Raw genomic sequence first — 25,535 nt, forward strand, 5'->3', positions numbered from 1 at the left:
CCACCTGATGGCCTACAACCATTTGTTAACTCCAATTTTAGGGGATAAGATGCCCTCTTCTGGTCTCTGAGGGTATTAGGCATGCACGTGATACATAGACATACCTTCAGACAAAACATGCATACACATAAAATAGATGAATTAAGGTGATGATGATGATGATGATGATGATGATGGAGCCTGGCAGCTGAAAGGTGCTTGCCACCCAAGCATGAGGACCTTGGCTGAGTCCCCAGAACCCATGTAAAAAGGCAGCCAGGATGGCGCCCACCTGTAATACACTGCCGGGAAGGCAGACAAGAGGCTCCCTGGGATTTGCTGACCAGCCAGCCTAGCCTGCTTGGTGAGCAGCAGGACAGTGAGAGACCTTGTCTCAAAAAACACTGTAGACATCATCTGAACAATAACACCTGAGGTGGACCTCTGGATTCCACGTGCGTGCACACACATGCATACACAGGCACGCCCACACTAAAAATACACATACATTCATGTACACTTGTTTTTTTTTTTTTTTTAATTTAGCATTCAGTTTACTAGCGGCACTGGCTGTGACACCCCCGCAAGGGTTTTCCCCTCTTCTGGATTGCTGTAGTACTGTACTAGGAAAACACAAAAGCCAAAAGCAGTGTGTAGCCACTGGGATGTTTGAAATGGGAGAGTATTATGGTCTGGATATGTCTCTATGGAGTCAGAGGGAAGAGGTACTAAAGGTGAAATGGAGACCACAGGGAGCTATCAACCCAGAGGAGACAGTGACTGTCACACACCCAGAGAAGGAGCTCACGAGGAGTGTGGGTGCTCTGGCCACGCCTCCCCAGCTGGGCCCAGCTTATTCTTGCACTCGTTGATGGAGATTCTTGAAAGGAACACGAGGGGCAATCGACCAAGATAACGTTACACTTATCATGTCTCTCTAGTTGTGAGAAGGGCCTTATTATCCTGCCTAATAAAGCAGAAAATTAGCCATTAGAGAAGGGCTCATGATTAGTTTCAGAAGCCTTAACACTCAATAACAAGAGTCAAAAATCCAAATGGAATTTGTAGGTGCAAGATTTTATTAGAACCTAGAAAAAGATGAGATAGGTTCCTGTTTGCTTCTTGCTCCTAACCTGTGTGTAGCCGCGTCAAAATATGGATATACAGTCAGATGCCAAGATGGGTGTTTATCTACAGACAGAAGCCTGTCACCACGCAGGTCATGTCGCCTCCTAACATGCTTTATCATCTCCCCTGTGATCCATGCTCTAACCCCGAGGCATGGGCCACATTTGTCTCATGGAAGAACTTTTAGCTAAATGCTAGCTACAAGTCAGAATGAAGTGAGCGTGACCTGGTGTCTCATATGATGCACCTGGAGTCTGTCTTTGTCAGTGCACAGGGTCAAGATGTATATGAGGCTGGTTAACAGAAAGTGTGTAAGGCAAAAGTGCCATTGTGGTGATACATTGTGTACCCTAATAAACTTTGCCTGAAGATCAGAGAACAGAACAAGCCACTAGATTAGACATAGAGGCCAGGCAGTGGTGGCACACACCTTTAATCCTAGCACTCAGGAGGCAGAGATCCATCTGGATCTCTGTGAGTTCAAAGCCACCCTGGACTAAATGAGATTGACTCAGTCTAGCAGAGAAAAAAGAGCCAGGCAGTGGTGGCACAAACCTTTAATACCAACACTGGGAAGCACACAGGCCTTTAATCCCAGGAAGTGATGGCTGGACAGAGAGGGGTATATAAGGTATGAGGAGACAGGGACTAAAGGCTTTTTGACTGAGGAAGCCCTTTTGGCTAGAGACCTTTTGGCGAGGCTCTTTCGGCTGAGAGGACCTCTTTTGGCTGAGAACTCAGAGACATGGCAGTGGCTTGATCCTTTGTCTATCTGATCTTCAGACAAATTTTATTAGGGTACACAATATATCACCACATGTCTTAATGCTAAAATCCAACTGCCCGATTCAAGCCAAGCTCTTCAATTTGCTTCTTCATGGCTTTCAGCAAGCTGATCTCTGTAACTCAAACTGTCCCCCTGTAAAGCAGGATGATGACAGTTCCAGTAACCAGGTTGAATGAACATAAGACTCATAGCAAGTCTATAACCCGAGCCTTAGGAGCCAGTTGGAAAGTGACCGTAAGTGTGCTCATGTCCCTGTGACAAAGTCCATCTGCCATTTCTTAAAGAGCAGGACACCTTACTGCCCAATTGGTGCTCATCTTTCTCTATGCATGGAAGAAGAATAAGCAAGAAACCCAGACATCCTCAAAATCTAAAGGGTCCCCGATAGAAGTACACAAAGAGTGGACCGTGAAGAATCATGGACACTGTAACAAAGTCCTGGAGAAAATAACGCAGAAAAACAACATTGCCTGTTCTTTGCAATCTTAGAATCTGAGATCTCTGAGGATTTCCTGAGCATCCCACACGAAAAGTGTTATCCTCGGAGAGCACTCAAGGTCCTAGACAGATGGAGAATTCACAGACACGGCTCTTGATCAGTTCAAAGGAAGCAGGATCTGGCTACTGATTATTACTGGAAGGGAATAGACCTCTGCCTAGCTGCCTGTGAAGAAAAGGGAGAGGAAAAGGCCTGAGGGAGGTACAGGGTGAACCTCAAAAAATTTTTGGATGTTGAACTTTAGTCCTAGCACTCAGGAGGCAGAGATCCATCTGGATCTCTGTGAGTTCAAAGCCACCCTGGACTAAATGAGGTTGACTCAGTCTAGCAGAGAAAAAAGAGCCAGGCAGTGGTGGCACAAACCTTTAATACCAACACTGGGAAGCACACAGGCCTTTAATCCCAGGAAGTGATGGCTGAACAGAGAGGGGTATATAAGGTATGAGGAGACAGGGACTAAAGGCTTTTTGACTGAGGAAGCCCTTTTGGCTAGAGACCTTTTGGTGAGGCTCTTTCGGCTGAGAGGACCTCTTTTGGCTGAGAACTCAGAGACATGGCAGTGGCTTGATCCTTTGTCTATCTGATCTTCAGACAAATTTTATTAGGGTACACAATATATCACCACATGTCTTAATGCTAAAATGTTATGTGTACTCATCACATAACATAACAGGCAAATAGCTAATTAGGTGGTTATTGAGTCAAATCGGCTCCTCCCAGCTCCACAGATTAAACCTAAAGACATACACTCTTAAGGATATTCATGGGCAACCGAATCCTCTAAGATAAAGATTCCCAAATTACTTATGCCAGAACAGAAAGTCTTACAAATGCCAGATCCCATGCTAACCTTCGGATAATTTTAGAAATTTCAAGCATAACAGATTGGCACTAGCAATGCCTTTGCTCCCAGCAAGTGTCATCCTGCATCTCACCCAGCTCAGGCTGGGACCCAGCAGTTGGAAGTGAATTGAGAGGGAGACTGAGAGGAGCAAAGGTCTGATGATCAAGACAATGAACTTTCTATGGCAGTCAGTTTTAACCATATTGATTTTTCAATTAGTTATTCTATATCTTTTAATTAAAGTTGAGAAGATACTGGACTAGTTTCTCCTCCAATATCATTCCAAACAAAGGCTTCCTCAGAATTCTCCGTCCACCATCCTCGGAAAATGTGTTTAAAGTATATATGTTTATACCTATATGCATACGTATACACATACTCACACATTATATAGACATATATTTCCCATTTTTTCCTCCCTGGTCCTGAACATAGGACAACAGTGGGTTTGCACTTCATTCCTACTCAGGTTTAGAAGGACAAAGTTACATTGCTATCCAACAGTTTTGCTCCTATGGAGTTTAGATTCAGTCTCCTACATCTCCTATGGGATAATTGAGACAGACTGTCACAGTCAGGTACATATCATGTTTAATAAAAAAACACACCAGCAAGGCGCCATTCCTGAAATGGCACAATCAATCCATCACCAAGTCATCACAAACAGACGTCATTTGAATTTATATCTGCCATCAGTGACAAATATATTTTTAAAGGTCTGAGGCCTGTAACTTAGGGGCATGACTCAACAAAAGCTTTAGAAGGTAGCAGAACTGAACTTGGAAGGCAGTGGGACTTGTCAAAATGTTTTGTTGTGAGATGCTGTGAAGGATAGCATCAACCCAAAGAGAAAGAAGGGAAGAAAAAGAGTATCTGAACATCATCTTTGGTCAATGTGAATGGTTGATGTCTGTTGACTGGAGCTTGGGACTTTCTACCAGACTTTCCCCTCTTTATTTCAGGAGGTTGAACTCTGACCCCAAGCACATGACCTCCAGACACATAGACAGCAAGATGCTAAAGAAAATTTACCATCGAAGAATTTCACTTGGCAAATTAATCTTCCACAAAGAGAGAAGTTAAATATTAACTTCAGGACTCACCACATTATCCGTATCCCCACAACCAGTGACAGCATTTTTCCAGATGATGGGCCATCCGAGGTCCATGTTCCCAGAGGCAGTGAGGCAGGAAGATGAGCAAAAAGGGAAAGAGAACAGGATTAGAAATGGTTCAAGAACTGTTGTTAACTCCCCACCCAGGAAGTGTGGCAAACTACCACTCCCCTCGAAGATCCCTTCCCACCTGGACATCTCCAGTGGAAAAGGAAGTGCCTGTGAAAACAAGGTAGATAATTCAGGAGAGATCCAAAGGGAACATTCATTAGCTTTTTAATTTAACAGGTGCAAATAGAGTGACCACAAGGCGTGTTTGAATGTGCAATAGATGTTTCCAGAAAGATAATAGGGAAGAATTACGTGAACGTATAGGGACATAAAAGTAATTAAAGCAAGTCTGAACTAGAAATGGGGCCGGGGGATTGCTGCAGATCAGACTTAGACCACATCCACGCCCTAACCAGAAACCTAGTGAAATTTATCTGCAAGAGTTTTAATTACACCTGTTAAACAATATAAATTATATGTCAGTTTATAGGTGCTCCAAGCCAGGCCATGGTGTAGATTTAAACCTCTCAAAGACAAGAGCAAGGGACTAAAATATTGCTATTGTCTCTTTGATCCTGGTAAGTACGCTTACTAATATCTATTAGTAAAAAGGAAAAAAAAATTGACATGTCATTAAATCTGGAAACATAATGCATAAAATTTAACTGGTTTTAATCTGATAAGCCATGATCACTGCTCTCCCAGGGCAGAGGTTCACAGCCCATGAAATCACATAGACATTGTCAGGTGGGTGGAACACCCTAGAGCAAGTCTTTGTGCCAAGAGCCTTTCTGCCATAGGTGAAAGACCTGGCCAAGGTCATGCTAGAGGAATTCTGTTTTGCCGGGGAGCACTTGGGCCTTACAGAGGTGCATGACAAACTGTTAAACTGTTTCCTTAAACAAGTACTGCCAGCTTAAGGGGAAAAGAAAGTTTTTCTCTTTTTTTTAAGCCAACTATTATGTCAAGGCTTGTGCATTGCCATTCCTTGAAGGCACCCACTTTTGAGGACCCGTTTATTTTGAGAGCAATCAGGCTGAAGGTAAACAACTCAAGAGCTCAGATTCAGCCTTGGGGACTCACCCCTCTCACCCTCCATGGGTCCGAAGAGCAGAAATCTCATGCCACCTACAAAGTTAAGGTCATTTTAAATGACCAGTTTCTGGGGCAAAGTCCCAGATGGAATTCCAGGAGACTCAGAATCATCTGACAAAGGCCTGCACCTGAGGTCACACCTGCCGCTTCTCCCGTCTGTGCCCTAGGAGGCCCAGGCACTGAAGTTGGCAACAATGGGCTGTCCTCAGCACACAGTGTCCCTAACTGGTCCCGACAGCAGTTCTGGGTTTCATGTCAATGTGGTCTGAACACCTTCAACAGACAAAGGAAGTCTGGGTGGGACTGGAGCCAACAGGAACCTTAGCAAACTCTCTCTCCTCAGCCTAGGTGGGCTGTACCCCAGCACAGGGGCTTGAAGAGCATTTGCACACCCATGTCTGTAGCAGCAGCATCCATCCACTATAGCCGAATGTGGAAGGCAGTGCAAGTATCTGTGAATGGACGAACAAAATATGCCGCTCACTTTATAAAGGAAGGGAATTCTGAAACCATAAATATACTTCACTACGTAAAATAAACCAGACCCAAAAGGCTTATGCAATATCCTCAGTTAATGCGAGGCCTCTACAGTAGTCATTCTCAGAGCGACAGAACATGAAATGGTGGTTACCGGGCACTGGGAGGGAGAGGGGTTTGGGTAAGAGTGAACAACTTCAGTTTTGCAAGATGAGGAGACTAGGATGTGTGATGACCAAGCCACATGAACGCACGTTACCCTCCTGAACTGCACCCTTAAAAATGACTGACAGTGAATTTTAGGTCACATATATTTTACCAAAATGAGTGAAGGGGGAATAAAAAGAAAGAAAAAAGAAAAAAAAAAAACCCCTGCTGTTAAAATGGTTTTTGGAATTGTGTGGCTACCCCACAGAGGCTCAGTTTTCATTGTAAAGTGTTAAAAGATGTGATTTGTAATAGAACCCAAAGCAGCCTAGTTTTAATTAAAAAAAAAAAAAAAAAAACTCAGTTTTACTCCCAGCAGATGGCAGGGTGAGAGGAGCTATGTAGTGTGCACTGGAAGAAATCATGACAAGAATGTCTACAAAGCCACAGTCAGACCTGCCTGCTGTCAGCCCTCAGCCCAGGGCTCACAGAACACGGGAAGCTGCTGCTGCCAGTGCTGCTGTGGCCCTGGGGGCATCTGAGCCCTCTCCAAACCCCGAACACCTTGAAAATGATTGCCAGTCAACATGAGGGCTTCTGCACATCTTTTGTGTATTAATAAAGTTCAGTCAGTACCCTGGCTTGTGGGTAATGTTTTGGTTTTTAATCCACTTTCCTTTGTTTAGGTAATGAACAGTGGTGTTTTGTTTTGTTTTTTCCTTCTTCTTATGGAACTCAAACTTTACTGTATGAGTCCAAGAAATCACACAAAGGACACAGTCGATCCTCTCTTATACACTGAGTATTTTTATTTGAAAGGGGGAGCTGGGCATGGTGGTGCATTCAAGAGGCCAAGGCAGGAGGATTCAAGAGGCCAAGGCAGGAGGTTCAAGGTGAGCCTGGGCTACAGAGTAAAGCCAGATGAGCCTTAAAAAAACAAAACCCTGGAGCCAGGAAGGAAAATCCCTTGGTGCATGGCTGAACTGCCGCTACAAAAGAGAGAAGCTCAGCTCTCTGCTTTAGACTCCCAGGCTTCTCTCACAGCAGGCTGACCACAGAGAGAAGAGATAAGGTCCCCAGGGAAGGAGTCAGAGTGAGAGATGTGGGCTCAGGGGTCCTTTTAGAAACCAGGTGACCCTGAGCCAGCCACTGCCCACACCAGACTTCCTTGAGTGAAAAAGGAGAAAAACATAGTCTGAGGTTTTCACAGAAAAGAGGCCACAGAAGACCTCCAACAGACACAGGGCAACAGAAATGCAGGGCGGACTTTGGAAGGTCCTTGTTGTCATCTGCCTCTCAGCGGTTCTTCCCCCCTCAAAAGAGAGTCGCTTTGAGACCGAATGTGCTGTGCTTTCTACCTGGCTCGGGTGTGTTCCAAGTTGTTTTCTCGGTGTTGAAGCTGAACCCCTATACTGAGGGTGTAAAGTAGAAAATCTTCTCAGGTTCCAGGCTCTGGTGTTTAGAGGTCTTTGGGGCTTGTGGCTGGGATTAGGGAAGGTCTTAGGGCGGCACCCCCATGACTGTATCCTAGTAGCTTTGGAAGGAAAAAGGGACCAGAGCACACAGAGCTTGCTTCCGGTTTCTTCTCATGCGGTGCTCTGTGCTACAGCAGGACACTAAGGACTCTGTTTGATTTAATATGGGCTCCTGGGGGGCAGAGTTGGCAGGGGCCCCGAGGAGATGGCTCAGCTGGTAAAGAACTTGCTGTGAAAGCATGAGGACCTGAGTTCATTCCGACAGCCGTTCTTCTAGAACTGAGGCCAGCATTTGCTTAATCAGCAAGTCTAGGCCCTGGTGAGAGACCTTGTCCCAATTAACAAGGTAGATTGCTCCTGTGGAACGATCGCTGGCCTCTTCACACACATGTGCGCGCGCGCGCGCGCGCACGCACGCACACACACACACACACACACACACACACACACACACACACACACACACACACACACACACAGCCAAATACATACATATGCTCCACCACCACCATCCCAAACACCCGAAAAGGTCTTTGAAAGTACAGAACTGTGGGCTACATGAACATTTTAGAAATAAGTTACTTAGCTTCTGGTATCTTGTTATAGTAACTACAGGGAATGTAAAAGTAATGTATGATCTTTTCTATCAGTATTAAATAACAGAAAACTTCACCTAAAAAAATTGTAAAGAAGCCACTTGGCAGGAATTCAAATTCCTTCAGGGTCAGCACTTCTTGAAATCAAACTGTGTGCTCAAGGTTGCACTCGGCGCTCAGAATGGCATTCTGCTTATCCACTGCACCACTTTACAGTCGGCAAATCATGTAAGAATGTGAGGCCAAGCCCTGACCACTCAGAGTGAGACAGGCCCCCTTAGAATTAGGAATAAAACTCAGTAGGGCCCTGGGGTCTTGAGTGTGGGATACCCCAATGGCTATGAACCCTTTTGCAAAAGTAAAACTTTTATCTTGTTACACTTTGGGGACCCAGGTCCATTTACAAGAGTGCCATCAAACAGAAACAGACACAGACAAACTGCACTTTCCGCTATCCCTGTGTGTCAACCTTGTTAACCAGGTTTTTTTTTTTCTAAGATTATAATATAATAACAACATTTCTTTCTTCCCTTTCCTCCCTCCAAATCCTCTTCCAAACCCTTCTCCCTACTCTCCTTCAAATCTGTGGCCGCTTTGATTTTATTTATTTATTTAATTTGTATTCATTGCTACTGCATGTGTTTAAGTATCTACTCCTAAATATAACCTGTTCAGTCTGTATAATGTTACCCACACACATGTCTTCAGGGCTGGCCCTTTGCCACTTGTGGACCACTTTTTTTAATCAAATGAACTCCATGGGTAAGATAGCAGTGTTTAAAGTAGGGTCCAGTGTCTTGGACACCCTCCCCCTAAAGTGTTTTGGGGAAGCCATGAGGCTGGAACTATTTTTCTGGTTATACTTACACATTATTTGCTTTTTCACCTTTATTCTTTCATGAATAATGTGGCGATTTATAGAAGCTACGAGGCATGTGCTACCTTAACTTTCATTTTTAATGTAGAAATAGACATGAAATTATCTACAGTCAAGCCAAACATCAAACAGACTTACAATGCCACTCTTAAATTAAAAAAAAAATTGAAATGTTTTTATTTATGTGCATGGGTGTTTGGGCTCCATGCATGTCTGTGTCCCATGGGTGTGCCTGTTGTTTGGAGGCCGGAAGAGGGCATCAGATCCTCTGAGACTGAAGTTACAGATGGTTGTGAACCACAGTGTAGGTGCTGGGAGTTGAACCTGTGTCCTCTGGAAGGGCAGCCAGTGCTCTTGACCACCGTGCCATCTCTCCAGCCTCTGCAATGCCACTCTTTACTCAAATTTATTTTTATTATGGAAAACTCAGCCTTGAAAAATGTTTCTGTGAAGACGAAATGAATTTATGATTGGCGGTTTACAATTCATTTGAAGGAAATATTACTAACATTCCCCTGAGTAGTCCCTAGTGTAGTTAGCAAATATAGCATGCATAAAGAAACATTCTTTGCAACCTTTGAGGACCCAGTTACACTCTTTCCTCCGTATATTAGAGGTGTTGGGCTTATCAGCTGTTGATGGACTGTCACATCACTTAGATTAACAAATCTTTACTCCCCTGGAATGCATCTCAAGGGTTCCAAGAAGAACAACCTCTGCTCCATGATCAGATGGTAGGGGAACTGAAACTCCTCTAACGCTACCTCTGGCTAATCCGTGGGAAATGTATCTGGATGAACTTCCTTCTCTTTCTTAGTACTTTCTTGCTCCAGTGCAGCCAGAATCAAGGTCAAGCCTCCTGCTTGGTGAATCCTCCACAGAGCCGAAGGAAATTGGCCACTTCTGCGGTTCAGATCTCACTGTTGCTCACACCTCCTCTGTGCCCACCCTCCTGGTTCTTTTCTACTCTTCCCCTTAGAAGTTGTTGCCAACTTAATCTGTTCTCAAGGTCCTTTGTTGAAGGAAGAGAGAAAGAAAAAAAAATCCATTCTGATTCAGCTCTACTAAGAAGCCAGGGGCAAGAAAGTGTGGAGGAAATATCAGCGTACAGTGATGGCAAAATGTTTGACTTGGAACCTTGGTGCTGGCAGGATAAAAATAGCTCTTTTAATATTCAGTCTGCAGGAATAAATCACACCTGAAACTGTGATGATGTTTTTAATAACAAATTGAGAGTTGTATGTTTGCAAAGAGAAACGGCTAGCCATGGCATGGTCAGTACGAGAAGAGAGAATATTGACTGAGCTGGGGATAAGGCTAACTGTGGTAAAAAATGTTCACTACCCTACATTCTCCAGAGATGCTTGCTGGAAACTCAACTGACTAAAAGGACAGGGCATCGTCTAAGCAAAGAAACCGAGAATTGGTTAGAACCAGTAGTCTTAACTGAGAGAGCGTAATAGTTTCAATATTAAGTGTCCCCCAAAGGCCTGCATTGGTCAAGACTTGGGTCTTAGGATGGGGCAATTGAGAAGTAATGAAGCTTTTGAAAGGTAGGGCCTAGTGGGATGTCTTCGACCACACATCCAGCACTTCACACTACCACACACTTCCACCACAATGTCCCATCTCACCTTAGGCCAAAAAGCAATAGGTCTATGTAACCATGGACAGAAATTTTCAAAATTTTAGATTCAAAGAAAACTTTTCTCTTTGTATGTTAGTTATCTCAGGTATTTTGTTATAGCATTGGAAGCTGACTTTGCAGAATTCCTTTGTTGGAATATATGCTTATCTTTATAATACAATGCCTAATTGGTTTTCAACGTTATTATGACAATTTAATTATTTTCTTCAAGTTATGTATAAGATTTGATATTTTCATAAAAGCCTCTCTAGCAACTTACCCCAGTTTATATTGTGGTAATTTGCCTCCCTGTAACATGATGAATACCACTCCATTTTTATTCACACATATATTCCCATATCATGTGTCACTACCTTGCTTATAAAATATGATTAATGAATATCAAGTTAAAGTACATATTACAACCTGCACTTGATTTGAGTCCCAAGGTATTTCTTGTTTTTATACAAGGAGTGGAAGAATTCTGGGTTTATCAATCCTTTTTGGAAATATAATGAACTCAGATTGTCTTCTACATATTGCTTAGACCAGCATAACTAAGGCAATGGCTGTTTTATTTAAGAAAAAAGAAGGTAATAAATCTTGTATAAGGAGTGTATCATGGAAGGTAGAATAGCCCAACTATGGTAGAGTGTCCAAGCCTGGGGTAATGGGGCCAGAAGACAGAAGACACATTAGGTAGAGTGGTGTGAAGCTTGTAATGGTACTGGAAGATGAAGGAGGACGGGTTAGGAGGGGTGGTGTGAAGCTTGTAATGCTGATGGAAGATGAGGGAGGACGCATTAGGAGGGGTGGTGTGAAGCCTGTGGTAGTGGTGCTGGAAGATGGGGGAAGTGTTAAGGAGGGGTTGGTGTGAAGCTACTCTCATGGGAGTTCCACCTTAGGCTGTCCATTTGGGGAGGACATTTAATTTCTGTCTCAGCTGACACCAATAGCTTCAAAACTAGTTCATAACAAAAACTGTACTAGCCCTAAACCTAACTATAATTTTTAACATTCCTTTTTAAGGCAAAGAATTCAAAATTGTGAACAACTACTGACAAGCGCAATTTTGGAAAAAGTGAGTCATCTATACATGGGGGATGCCTATATTCAGAAAGTAGGTCTTTGCCTTTTATCACCCTAGGCTTTTCACCCCAAAGGCTAAAGAAGACAGAGGTCAAAAATAGGGGGCATCTTTACGCGCTTGAAAACAAAGTTTGCAACATCTATTAGACTAAGCCCTGGTTGACCATGGTTTGTCTTCTGCTTTGAAGAATACTCAAAAGAGGGATGTCACTTTAGGGGCAGTGTCAAGTTTTAAAGAAGACGATGGACTAGAGACAGGAATGACTACGTCAGCAACATTTCCAGCCTGTGTCAAAAGGTCACAGGCCACTGGAACCAACTTTCTTCCCCCGCCCCCCACGAACGTGGTGGGAAAATAAAAGCCTTCTAAACATTTTGAAGTCACTGACCTTGTCCTTCTTGGATGCTGGTTTGCTTATATCGCGTGCAAACAGTTACTTTAATAGGTCAATGTCAAAAACCAAATTCCTGACTCCAGTGTGTATCTTTGTGAAGAGAGAGACAAGTCAACAAAACATGGTTGAGAACTACACCATAAATCTCCACAAAGCAACCTCATACGCACAAACTCAGCTTGTCCCTGTAACAAGACCATCCATCCAGAAGACAAGCAAGCAAACACCACTGTGTTGGGAACAGTGTTAAGTTTAGCACTGGATTTAGAATGCTTGTATTCATAGACAGCCTGTTTGGTAGCAAAGGTGCAAATAGATGGTTTTGTACAGGTGGGTGTGGGGAGACAATAAATACAGATGTTTAAAATATGGCTGGTCAATTCAGTCACTAAATTGTCTTGAGTAATACAAAATTACTTATGGGTTCCAATTTCAATTCTAAAGCACCACGGAAAATCAAGTTGCTAGAAAGCCCTGTATTTATAAAATATTTGTTGTGTGTTCTGCCTAAAAAAAATAAAAAAACCCAGTCCCACAATATCTGGTTTGAGGTTATTAAAAAAGACTTTGGAGTTGGGGATTGGAGCTAGGTTAATCTTTGGGGAAAGAAATGTTGAACTGACCCGTTAGTTTCCTGAAAGTACAACGTGATGTGGTCTACTGAATGCCTGCTGCTCTCACTGACTTTGCTTTACTCCAGATGCAGCCTAGCAAGGTCTAATGAGGAGAGCTGATCTCTTCCAGTTTATATATGTCCTTCCATTGTCAACTCTCATCCTTATACTCCGTGATAAGATTAGACTTCAGTGAGGGTAATAATTTTGTAGGTCAGCCCCTCTTCCTCACCTCAACTCTCTTCCAGGTATCAAGGCAAGAGCATCCATACAGAGCCTGGCACTTCAGCCCAACTGTTCCCCTAAGCATTACATAAGGGGTGCACAGCAGGAATGTGCCACTTGCTACCTCCCAGTGGGGCCAAGAGGGCTTTTATCTTCCTCTCTGCTAACTGTCAGATGTCACACACGCCCCTTCTCTTACTCCAAATGGAGGTCAGCTCAAGGCAGTTTAAACGATCTGCCATTTATTTGTTATTTTAATTTATTCTAAATAATTCCTCCTGCTACGCTTTGAAAAAAAAAATACTATCCTGAATCTCTACGAATGCCTCCAAACCCAGAAAGAGAGGTATAGGAAAAATATTTACAGGAGACCGTCAGATGGTTCAGGAAGCATTGGCAGTTGAGTTTGTTCAAAGTAATAATATACTAGCAACCATCAGCTAGGTGCATGGAGCAACTACCCAGAGAACCTAAACCTGCAATTATCATTGCTGTTAAAGAATTCTTCGGTGGGATTTACGCAGCAAAACGTGTGTGAAGCAGTGCTGTGCTTCCCTTATGTCCAAATCCTGTTTCAGCAGCCCTGGGTTGTAGAAAACAGCCAAGCTCAAGCTCTTGTCTGGTTTAGAAAACAAAGCTCTTTCATCTGTAGCTGTGCCTGAGGACTACAGGTTTGAAAGCTTAAGCAGCTATGACTCCACCATAAAAAAAGCACAAACTATTATCCAGGGAAATTAAGGGATGATGAGCCTGCAATCTGGTAGACAAAGTTGGGTTTATCTTTCCTGAAACACACCTAGTTATCTTCCAACTGTATGCCACAGAGACCAAAGCCGCGCTTCAATGTTGTGTGGAGTAACCTGCAGGGGGTAGCATTCACATATTAAAAGCAAAAAAGATAAAACATCATGATGCTTTTCACTTAGCAAGGAGCTTTGGCAGCTGGGTTACCCTGTACACTTGGTGGCATTACTCACAGCACCATTACCTAATTCATTTCAATTTTTGATCCTTTTTTTTTTTTTCAAAAGGAAGCAAGCAACCAAGAATAGCACAAATTATTCATCCTTTATAAATACAATCTGGAAGATGTGACATGATAATATTCCCCAAGACTCACACGTTCTGTGAGAGAAATGAATCTCAGTCATCTGACCATTAAAAAATTACATCTGGGGCCTGTGAGAGGCCTCAGTGGGTATAGGCACTTGTCACCAAGACTGAAGGCTTGAGTTTGAACCTTAGGACCCATGCAGTGAAAGTTGTCCTCTGACTACCACAGGAGTACCCGGGCATGTGGACACTCCTCCCCATAACATATACAATATAAGTAAATAAAAAATGTAAAAAAAAACCTCTGTATTTTCAGTCTTGCTATCTCAAGATTTAAACATCCTAGAAAGAGCAGAAAAGAAGGCAGGTTAAGAGAAGAGACTCAAGACACACACAGTGGTTCCAGGTGTTTGTGGGATGTGGCGCAGCACAGAGGCTTCTGGGTTGGCCCTCTCTGAATTCCGGTCCTCCAGAGTCATCTCACTGTTTCCCCCACAAGGCTAACTAACTTCCAGTTGCTTTTCTTCATGGAATCATCTGTGGTTCCCCAGTCTACTTGATGAATTCCGAAGCATCTTGAGCTCACAAGCTTTTAGGTGTCTTAGTTCAGGCATCTAGAAGGGCCACTGGACCTCAGAGTGTCACAGAGAACAGTGATCCTGGGCTCTCCACCACATCCAGAAGATAGGGAAGTCAGAAACATAGGGACGCCTAGTGATTCCAATGACGGTGAACTGCCAGCCATGTGAACTTACTGCTGTCCATTGATGCCTTTAGGCTCTTTGATGTTAGGTGTTATTTTTGTGACCAGAATAGGAGCATATTAAAAAGACAAGGTGCATTTCACACAGGAAGGTTCCAATGCCACAGTCAGGGAAGAAATTCCTAAACCACCTTGGGAGAATCTATGGTTAGAAATGCCATCATTGCAGATGATAGAGTCCCACTAACGCAGGTGTATTGCAGCTTAAAGTCTTTATTTAATTTTATTTAGTTAACTTTTTTTCATTTATTTTACATCCTGATCACAGTCTCCCCACCCCACGCCAGTCTGCCTCCCTCCCCATCCACTCCTCCTCCATCTCCATTCAGAAAAGGGCAGGCCTCCCATGGACTTGAACAAAGCCTGGCATCAGGACTTGTCCCTGGAGATTAGCTGACTTTTTGGAAACCTGTTCCCCATGCTGGATTATTTTATCCAGCCTTTATGTAGGGGGAGGAGCTCAGTCCTACATCAACTTGATGTGCCATGCTTTGTTCAGCTTAAAATTCTTATAGCCTGGCAACATTGGTATCTAATATACAAAAAAAAAGTGTTCTTTCAAGAAACGGGACTAGGGTGGTGGTGGTGCACACCTTTAATCCCAGAACTCGGGAGGCAGAGGCAGGCAGATCTCTGAGTTTGAGGCCAGCCTAGTCTACAGAACGTGTTCCAGGACAGCTGGGGCTATATTAGAGAAACAAAATAGGGCTAGCTCCATCCACTCAAAAAAATTAAAGCACAAAATGTTTATCTAATTACTTGGCAATTAAACACTCAAAATCAGAGAGATCAAAGTTGCCGTAGCACAGAGAGAGTCAATCCTTGAGATTTTCACCCTTCCAAACGGAATGATGTGGACATGCAGGCATGAGTGAATCAATAAAATTAGTCACCTGCTTTTGACATGCAGAAATGTTTTGCACTAGGATTATCAGATGTATCTGCCTAGGGCCAAAGGTTTTTTTTTTTTTTTTCTGAATATGACTAAAAGTAAGTAGACATAGTTACCATCAAAAGAGTTAAATGTAAATATTGAAAGTGAAAGTCAATTTGTTATGTTGAATTGTCATAGCAAATTAAATGTCAATGGGATATGTCACATGGCAGAAAGGGGTGGTGCTTGCATGAGTAGTGAGTGTGTACTAAGTGTATATGAGTACTTAGTGTATACTAAGTCATCTTATGGGTACTTCTATTTCTTACAGCAACTCTGCAGGTGGGTACTACCAAGGCAGCTTTATAGAAGAAAGAGCAGCTCACAGGACTTGGGAAATGTGTCACAGATAGACATGAGTATCTGCAGTTTGGGAACACTGGCAGTTAATATGACCCCAGTGTGTGCTTCACATGCTAATAAGTGCACATTGCTCATTTTAATATTGCATCACCCTATTGGTTCTGCCTCTTAGGGTCTGTAGGCAAACTTAACTTAGGAAGTGTACCTTGCTACTGAGGCCAAAGAGATATGGAGCCAGTGGGAACTAGAGTTTGAATTTTTATCTTTTTTTTTTCAGGGCTAATGATGATGTGGCATGATCTTCTCCTAAGATACTAGGCAGGGTCAGGAGCCACCGCTCTAGTCAGTTAAGCAGTGCTCCTCGGTTGCTGAGCTCTGATGCCCTCGGGCTAGACGCATTAAAATCATTGCCAGCTTAGGATATTTTTAACCTACAGTGGTTGATCAGGATATGACCTCATAGTAAACTCCTGGGTGCTTACCCATCCTCATTTTATGTATGAGATTATCTTATGCACAGGGCAGACTTAGAGGAGTGCCTGACATTCAAAGAAACAACTATGTTAGGTGGAAAGAAAATGTATTTTATTCTGTGGGAGCAGTTGTTTTTATTATATCAGGCCTCCAGCTTATTAAAACCATCACAGCCAAAACAGACTCCCAATCTTATTATTTAACTCTGCAGAATCTGGTGGCAGTTTGTAGAGAAATGGACGTTTTGTTGTTGTTGTTGCTTTGGGCTTTTTTTTTTTTTTTATTTAAAGGTAGTTATGTGTCATGGATTCAGGCTGTACTTGAGCTCAGAGTCAATTTCATAAATGTTTCCTATTGTCGTTTTATGAAGGGTTGTGGAGAGAACTGTGTAGTCTACTGCTGACCTTGCATCAAACTAGCGATCATAATGCTGTGAGTGTCTCTCTTCATCACCCATAAAACGCATCCACACATCAGATGTCATTTGGTTTTTGTGTCCTCTATGCGAATTGGGAAATTCAGTTATTTCTATTTCCCAGTGAGGAAGTTGAGTCCAGGAGACCCAGTGACCTTACAGAGGACTTTCTGGTGTGAGCCACACATGTGTAACCAGATGTCTGTGTAGAGTGGACAGAGAGCATCATTTCCATTTCACTGCAGTGATGTACACTTGACAGATACTACGCATCAAGTGCAGATGCATAGATACAGCAGCTTGACTCACTCAGAGCCATGCAATTGCTCAGGACAGGTTTAAGTACACAATTCTAACATTATAATAAGGTTACTGAATTCCACAATATTTAAAGCCTCAACACTGGACCACGTCATTTCCCCCTTTATTCTTCATGTTGTCTTAGTCACTGTTCTACTCTGTGAAGAGACACCATGACTAAGGCAGCTCTTACAAGAGAAAGCATTTAATTGGGGCTTGCTTACAGTTTCAGAGGTTTAGTCTATTACCATCATGGCAGGGAGCATGGTGGTGGGCAGATATGGTGCTCGAAAAGTTGCTGAAAGCTATATCCTGATCTACAAAGAGAGAGAAGGAGGAGGGGAGGGGAGAGAGAGAGGAAGAGGAGGGAGAATGGAGAGACTGAGCCTGGGATGGGCTTATGAAACCTCCAAGCCCACCCCCAATGACACACTTCCTCCAAGACCAAACCTCCTAATTCTCTAAAGTGTTCAAACAATTCTACTCCCTGGTGACCAAGCCTTCAAATAGATGAGCCTGTGGGGGTCATTCTCATCCAAACCACCATCAACGTTAACAGGTATTTGATGACCGTAGAACTATTCACTCAAGTTTGAAGGTCTGTGTATTCAAGACTGTGTACAAGCATTTTTGTTGCTAGAATATTGAAACTAGCAATCTTTTTATAATAATTTTCCCCACTTGACTTCAGACATTTAATATGCACATGAGAAATGGCTTCATATTTTCACTCTTTAAAAAAGGGCATGCAATCACAAGAAATCCTCATTTTCTAAAAACTGGAATAAAGAATTTCATCTAGACAAGAAGCATTTCAACATCCACACATGCCAGCAAACACAAGCATGATGCTACTTTGTAAATCACAGGAATCAGATGATAGGTTTCCTAAGAATGACTGGATATGAGACAAACTATAAGCCCCCCAAGCTAAGAATCTTCTCCCATATTTCTGGGTGCATCCCATACTTCATGGGCATCATGCCCAGCATTTCCCATTTTTGTTTCAGACCAATCACTATCATCTTAGCTGCCCATATCTATTCTGCCTTTGAAAGCGCTGTGGAGCTCACATGACTATAGTCTCCTCTCTACAATGAAGAATGCTAATAGTTTGACAGATTCTTCCAGCTTCTGAAGCTTAAATTATCCCTGTAATTACACAAATGAGATAGAGGATAGTTTTTGAAGTTTCTAAATAATGGCCCATGCCTATCAGGGTTTACTCATGGATGGGTTGGCTCCTTCTTCATTCTGACTCAACATGGGTAGGGGACATCTTCCTGCTCTTTTGTCCTCACCTCTCCTAAAACATTTCTAGACAGTCACTTACTCCATGGGAACTTAGGAGAAACCCCTAGAGTGGGTACTGCTTGGAGGACAACAAGGTGAAGAACACAGACATAGAATCTCAGCTCTCTATCGGTAAAGTGCAGTGAGGCACAAAAGCATGTTAAGTGCTATAGCAGAGGAAAGATAGAAAAAAGACTTTCCAAAAAGATGGGAAACTTCAAAAGGGTGGTGATGCTCGCGTTTGATTTAGAAAACTGATAGGTACTCAGAATGGACACGATGAGATGATGGGGTGGGTATGACAATGATACAGAAATGAAACGAAGGATGCATGGGCATTGGAGAGTGTTGTTAGTGCTCTCCTTTTGGAGCCACGGGACAGTATGAACATGTTGCCACAGAAGATTAAATGCAGGACAAGGCTAAAAAGGAGGAGGAGTTTTGGAGTAGGGTGTAAGATAGTCAAAACAGTACTGCCAAAGCGTCAATGGGATCTAGACTAATGTCACTGTGGTCTAAGCAGGAGTCACAGGTTGGACATAGACCTGCCAGCATCATGATAGGAAGGACCGGAGAGGCAGGCTTTGCCGCATGGCACTGATATCTCTGTGGTGTGTGTTTATTGGGAGTAGTGCATGGAAGGAAGCCGTGGAAGATGAAGACTGGGTCTCTGTCTGGTAGACTTGGGACCTGAAGATTCTGGAGTTGGGGTGGACAGGATGAGATGTAGAACACCCAGGTGAGATATTCACATGGAAGCTAGGAGAGCAAGCCAGACTAGATTGCTAATGGAGGCCACACCATTACAATTCAGATCCAGCAATCGTGCACCCAGCTAGGACTCTCTTCCCATTCTAGAAGCCAGTGACCTATTTCTGGGGAGCTAACCTGGGAAGTCAAGGCTAGAACTAGATGTTATAGCAGGAATGTGTGTTACTGACTTCTCAGAAAGCCTCTTTCTACACGCTTTACAGGTCGGGACTCTGAGGTCTTAGATACATAGAATGAGCTCAAGGCAGGATTGAGGAGTCCACATTCTGGATCAGTCTGGTCTTTTTTTAATAAAGGCGGGTGTATTGACATACCGATCACTTCAGACATAAAGGAAACAGTCCCCCTCTCTCTCCCCACGCCTCTCTCTCACATTTCAGAACTCTCAGTGTGAAGAACTGGCACACACCTCTTTGCCTGTGTTCTACCTGACTGACATCCCCCGAATGGTCCCCACCACACTCATTTTCCTGGGTCAGCACAGCTTTTCACCTAGTTAACTGTTCAGTCCCTCATGACACAGCATTCTAAGACAGGCCTCCTTCAGCCTGATGTCTCCACTTCTTTCCACAGGATACTGCCCCTTGCATTAGCTGTAGGCTGTGACACATTTAGCTTGTCAGAACACATTCTGGGCATACATCAATCTTGCTCTTTATGTAACACCATCAAAGCATTAAATTCTCCTGAAAGAAATGCTCATGTGCCTCACAACCAGCATTAAAGCCAAAACAAATTATTTTCCTCTCCTTGGCCATAAGTATGACCTGTTGGGATGACAACTCATAAACTTTTCCTATTCACTATCTAGATTTTTCCATCTTAATTGTGAAGCTTAGGTTCAATGCCTTTCAATCTCTGCAGTTCATTAGCTAGCAGCTTTCCTGAAGTCAGATTTTTCATTCATGTATTTGTGTTTAAACTGACAGACCATGGTTGGTCATATTCACAGGGCAAAGTGTGATATTTCAATGCATGTACACAATAAGCAATTAGATAAGGCACAGTAATAGACATTATTCACCAACTCAAAGATTAATCATTGCTTTGTGTTGGGAGCATTCATAATTCTAACTATTTTGGTACATATGACCACTCATTTTTTTTTTTTAAAAACTGTGGTCACCCTACTCTGTCACAGAACTCTAGAAAGTAAGGCCCAATAGAACTGCATTTTTGCACCTGTTGACCAATCCTCCTCCTCCTTTCCTGCCCACTCCATTGCTTTCTACTTCTGTAAGATCAATTGTTTTACTTCCACATCTGGATGGGAACATGTGGCATTTGCAGAAGTCCCATCTTTCCAATGGCAGTTCTTACTACATTGGTAAAAATCCTTTGCTAGGTCTCACACTTCTAAGTGTCTCAGATAGCTCTAAAGTCGTAAATTAATTCTTACAGTCAGAGTTGTAGGGGGGAATTATTATTCTCCTTATGGATGAGGAAGTGGCTGTCTGGACTAGACTGTGACTCATCCCACTTTCTGGAGCTTTTTTAATGAACCATTCACAGCCAGCCTGCCCTCACTTTAAAAGTCCTACACAAATCACACCCGCTTTCAGCTGTTGATTTTCTTTTGTTTTCTTTTTTTATTTCCAAAAAAAAAAAAAAAAGTGCCACCACATAGCATGTTGTGAAGACAGTGATCTGTTTGGGGCTGGGATAATATGAAGAACCTATATATAGACTCTGGTTTGGAGAAACAGGGGCATGAAGATGTTGTATTATTTTTCTGTTTTTGTAGCAAAACACTATAACCAAGACAGTTCATAAAAGAAAACATTTAATTAGGATGATGGCAGCAGGAATAGCTGAGAGTTCACACTTTAATCCGTAAGCAGGAGGCAGAGAGGAGGCACACTGGGAATACCTCCCCCCTCCTGCGAAGTCTCCTGAAACCACAAAGCCCACCCCAATGACACACCTCCTCCTACAGGCCACACCTCCTAATCCTTCTTGAACAGTTACAGCAACTGGGGACCATGTATTCAAACACATGAGCCTGTGAGAGGCATGCTCATCCGAAGCATCACAGACGGCACCAGATTTTCCCAGAGGGCTGACCATGGCCTTTGGAATTGACATACAGGTCAACTTTGACACAAGCTGGAGTACATATTGCTTGTCTGTATAGTCCTTTAAGAGACCTTTTCCTCCTTAAGACATAAGCCACTAGACCTATCTTTCCTGGTGTCTCTCGGCTTTTGCTCACAGTGCTGAGAGCAGTTCATTTCCCCACCCATCTACATGGCAGCATCAAGATCATGTTTATTTTGTGGCTCCTCATACAGTATAAGCTTCCTGTGGACTGCTGTGTTCATCCTTCTCCAAACTCAGTGTCAACGAAGGAATACGATACACCTGAAAGTAGTGAGATACCCATTTCTAGAGGCATTCAACCAGGGACCATTATAGACAGATTTAAGCAACTCTGTCTTATTTTCCGCTTTATCAAACAGCCTGTGGGCCTTCTCATTTGAAGCAATTTCACCAGTCCCGGGTTTTAAACATATGTAACTAAAGAGTGCACGTTGGTCCTCAAAACAACCATTAACAATAGTTTAAAATTATTTTAATACTGATTAATCCTAGAAATTATTATATGTCTTTCCAGGTCAGTGTTTTTCATTATAAGCATCAGTTCGAGGGTGTTTGTTAGGCACCTACTGTGTGCAAAAGTGCCATGCCTTTAACAGCGTCCATACATCCTAGTGAAAGGGATAGCAACATTGTCTGGACCGAGAGGTCAAGGTTTTAAGTATAGTTTCTGTGCTTCTCAGTACAAAGAATGCTCCCCCTAAGGGTACAAGCTAGTTTAAGAAATCCATTCAAAAATCCTAAGTGAAAGGATGGCTAAAGAGTGGACTTTACTCTTCTGTGTCACTTAGGTTTGAACTGTGAAGGATCCAACTAACAAATATTTATGTCCCGAACCGGAAGGTTGAGACCTAGACCCCCAGGGTCACTTCAGAACAAGCGTGGGCTGGGATCTTTCCTATTCCAAATCTTTTTCACCCAGCTCCCAACCTTCCCGCTCCCATAGGCAGCATGGTTGCAGCCTGGCCTGTGCAAATCTTAACTGCTCCTCCAGTAACTGTCACAAGAAATGCAGTGCCGGGAGAGTGGGGGCCCACGCAGACCTGCTCTACTAGATTATAGAGTCTGTTTCTATTCAAATGGAATTTAGATTTAAACCACAATCAGATCAGGGATTTACAGTCCTTTCTACTTTCATTCATTTCGTGGATTTCAGCCCTCTTCTGGCCCAGTTTTAATCCAATGCATTTCACAGAGAATTACGTGGGTGGTCGACCAGCCTGGAGTGGGTGAGGCAGGGGGTATCCTTATATCAAGTCTGCTTAGGAGAAAACCCAAGGCGGGGGCCAACTGCTCTGCTCCTTTGGGTTGAGTTGACCTTAATTCCCCTGAGGACCTCTTGGCACTCCACCCACCCTCTCGAGATTCAGCTACATGTGGGATCGTGGATGCCCCGCGCCCTTGAGAGTTTTTTGGAGGCTGCCTTGCTTCCAGGAGGATTTTACTGTCTGAACCTACGCTTTCCTTGGAGAAGCTCAGGGCGAGTGAAAGCCCTGGCGGCTTCCCTTCTGTAGAAGGAAAGCGAAAGCCACTAGAGGCGGCTCCAGGCAAATGCGCCGCGTGGCTGCAGCTCCTAAAACCGCAGAGGTGGTCACTGAGCGCTACAGACCCGGTTCTCAACTTCGCGTGTGACTTGGGTACCTCCGAACCTGCCCCTGCCACCCGGACTCGTAGTTCTGCTCACAGATCCCAGCTCCAGGAGTGCCTGGTCGTCCGGTGCAGCTTTGCCTTGCCACCCCTTGCGGCGGGCGGAGCGCCGCTCAGCGCTAGCCGGCAAGCCCCTGGCTCTCCCTTCCGAGTGGGGCGCGCCCTAGGGAGTTCCGAGCCTTCAACTTCTGCTTTCCCAGTGACTAGACGCCCTCATATCCCCAGCTGAGGTCCTGACAGCTCGGTCCTGTGAAGACGAAACGTCCGGCGAGGGGCGCTCCCTGGCATTTTGAACAACAGCCCAATCCGCCTCATCACGCAGTCTCCAAACCAAAAGATTTTCAATCCCTAGATGAGCTTAGGTGGAGGGACCCGGAGTTTGAGAGCAAGCAGAGGAGCCAGAAGCCCCAAGTTGCAGAGCGCAGTTGGCTGCAAAGGGCTGAGGAGCCCTGGGGCGCTGCGGGGCAGGGGGAAGAGGACTCCTGCGTCTCTGCCTCCCAGAGAATAGAAGATACCTACGGGTGCGCGAGTGTACACACACACACACACACACACACACACACACACACACACACACACACACACACACACACACACGAAAGCAATCATACCCTCTCATTCTGTTTTCCGCGCCCTCCACGCAGTGAGCGGGGAACCCGGAGGTCAAACCACTGACCACCCGCACCGGGCTGAAGTGCTGAGATGGAGACGAAGGTTCTGACCTCAGCTCCAAGGCTGGTGTCCTCTTAGGAGGCTTCCCAATTCCGCCCAAGATGGGCAAGATCTAGGTTCCAAGATTCCGTCTTTGGGCAAAGGGTTTGGGCAGCATGGAAGAAGGGATAGAGAGAGCACTGGAAAGCGAGTCCTCGCAGAGAACTAGCCAGCCTCTGGCTCACAACCAGGCGGCGGGGGTCAGGGAGTCGGACCCCCAGGCGCCCGAAGTCCTGCAAGGGCGGGGAGCAGAGTGACAGCAGCCACCACTCCGCGCGTTGGCATTGGCACGGAATCTCCGAATGGGCAGGCTAGGCATCCAGTGCCGAGGGGTGGAGGCGAGAGGGCGGAGGAGGAGTTGCCAGAGCAGAGAGGGATGACGTCCTCCAGAGCCTCTGGCTCCTGGAGACAGAGATTCGCGAGCTCTCTGGGTCCAGCGCTCTGGGTCGGGGGAAGGCGATCACTGAGGAGCCGCGCCCCACTCTCGCTGCGTCTCCAACGCGGCGAACACAGGGCTAAGTCGGGCTAGCCCAAGCTAGAGTGCATACCCTCAGGCTACCTCCAAAATATCTTTCTGCCCGTCTCTGGACTCGGGCTGTCCGCTCAGGAGAACCTACATATTCCAGGAGGGCGCAGGCAGGTAGCCTCCAGCCGGGCCAACCTAGCCTCTTCCTCGCTTCTCAGCGATCGACCTCAGCCAAGGGCAGGCTCCTCTCCCCGGCCACTGCCCACGGGGGGAACCCGTGCTCTGCACTGGCCCCAACTACGGGGAAGGAGGGGGGACACTGGGGTGGAAAGGCGCTCACCTGGATAGCAGAAACCTTCCTCTCGGTCTTCTTTCCGAACCTGTTCCCAGCCCCCAGGCACAACCTTCCTCGGAGAAAACGAAGTAGTGCAAGGGCACAGGGATGGAGCGCTGCTCCCTAGTCCCTGCGCAGCGGCAGTTCCCTTTGGCTTTTTCCGGATCTGAGCTCGGACTCAGCGGCGGGAAAGGGCTCCCGGAGGCTGCAAGGGGCCGCCAGACCCGGGCTTCTCCTGCAGCGGTGGCGGTAGCACCTCCAACTTGCCACCTGCAGCGCGCATTGGGCGCCTGTGACAGCCGGTGCTGCTCAGCCCGAACCGGCCCGCCCTCCGGGCGCGCTAGTTGGCTGCGCCTAGCGCCTAGGCGGACCCCATGCTTGGCCCCGCCCTATACCGGCCACTGAACGGAGCGCGCTCGCAAAGTCTTTAGCTGGGCCTTCCTGGGCTTGCTAGCCAGCAGCCTCTGCAAGCATGGAAGAATCTTTCCTACCCAGATCCAGACGCACAAGTGCACATACAATTCTGTGTAGGTAAAGACTGGAGGAAGGAAAGAGGTTGTGAGTCATGCCCCTTCGTGTACTCAAGTGTTTGAACAAGGAAAGTGTTTTCTGTTGGTGGCGTTATATATTTTTTTTTTTCCAATCTCTGGAAAAGAATTAACACTATTGCAGCAAAGAGTCAAGGGGTGTAGGCCAAACATTGGCTTGGGAATGCCTTGGGGAAGTTTCACCTCCAAGCAGTATAGAGTTGCCGCTTTTCCTTCTCCAACTCCTGGGGTCCCAGCACACACAAAACCACTCCCACATGTGCTCTGAACTCAGGCGACTTGCTTTTGAGATTCTACCTTGGGTTTACAGAGTCCCAGGCAAGCAAACTCATGATCTATGCCGTGCATTTACACAGCCTGTACTTTGTATGACTCCTTAGGCCTTTGATGGTAAACAAAGCATATG

The 25,535-nt window shown here is 44.8% G+C and overlaps 1 protein-coding gene across 2 annotated transcripts in view; it reads right to left on the reverse strand.

Annotated features, from left to right (window-relative positions):
• Epb41l3 (erythrocyte membrane protein band 4.1 like 3) overlaps positions 1-24,746 on the reverse strand; it is a 233,093-nt gene extending 208,347 nt beyond the window's left edge. For both annotated transcript variants that reach the window (XM_052750149.1, XM_052750148.1), the window contains exon 1: positions 24,588-24,746. The gene's annotated coding sequence lies outside the window, so the exon portion shown is untranslated. The remainder of the gene's footprint in view (positions 1-24,587) is intronic.
• Between the last annotated feature and the right edge of the window lie 789 nt (positions 24,747-25,535).

The sequence above is a fragment of the Peromyscus californicus genome, unplaced genomic scaffold (assembly GCF_007827085.1).
Source record: "Peromyscus californicus insignis strain IS unplaced genomic scaffold, ASM782708v3 Scaffold_21__1_contigs__length_65335640, whole genome shotgun sequence".
NCBI lineage: Eukaryota > Metazoa > Chordata > Mammalia > Rodentia > Cricetidae > Peromyscus > Peromyscus californicus.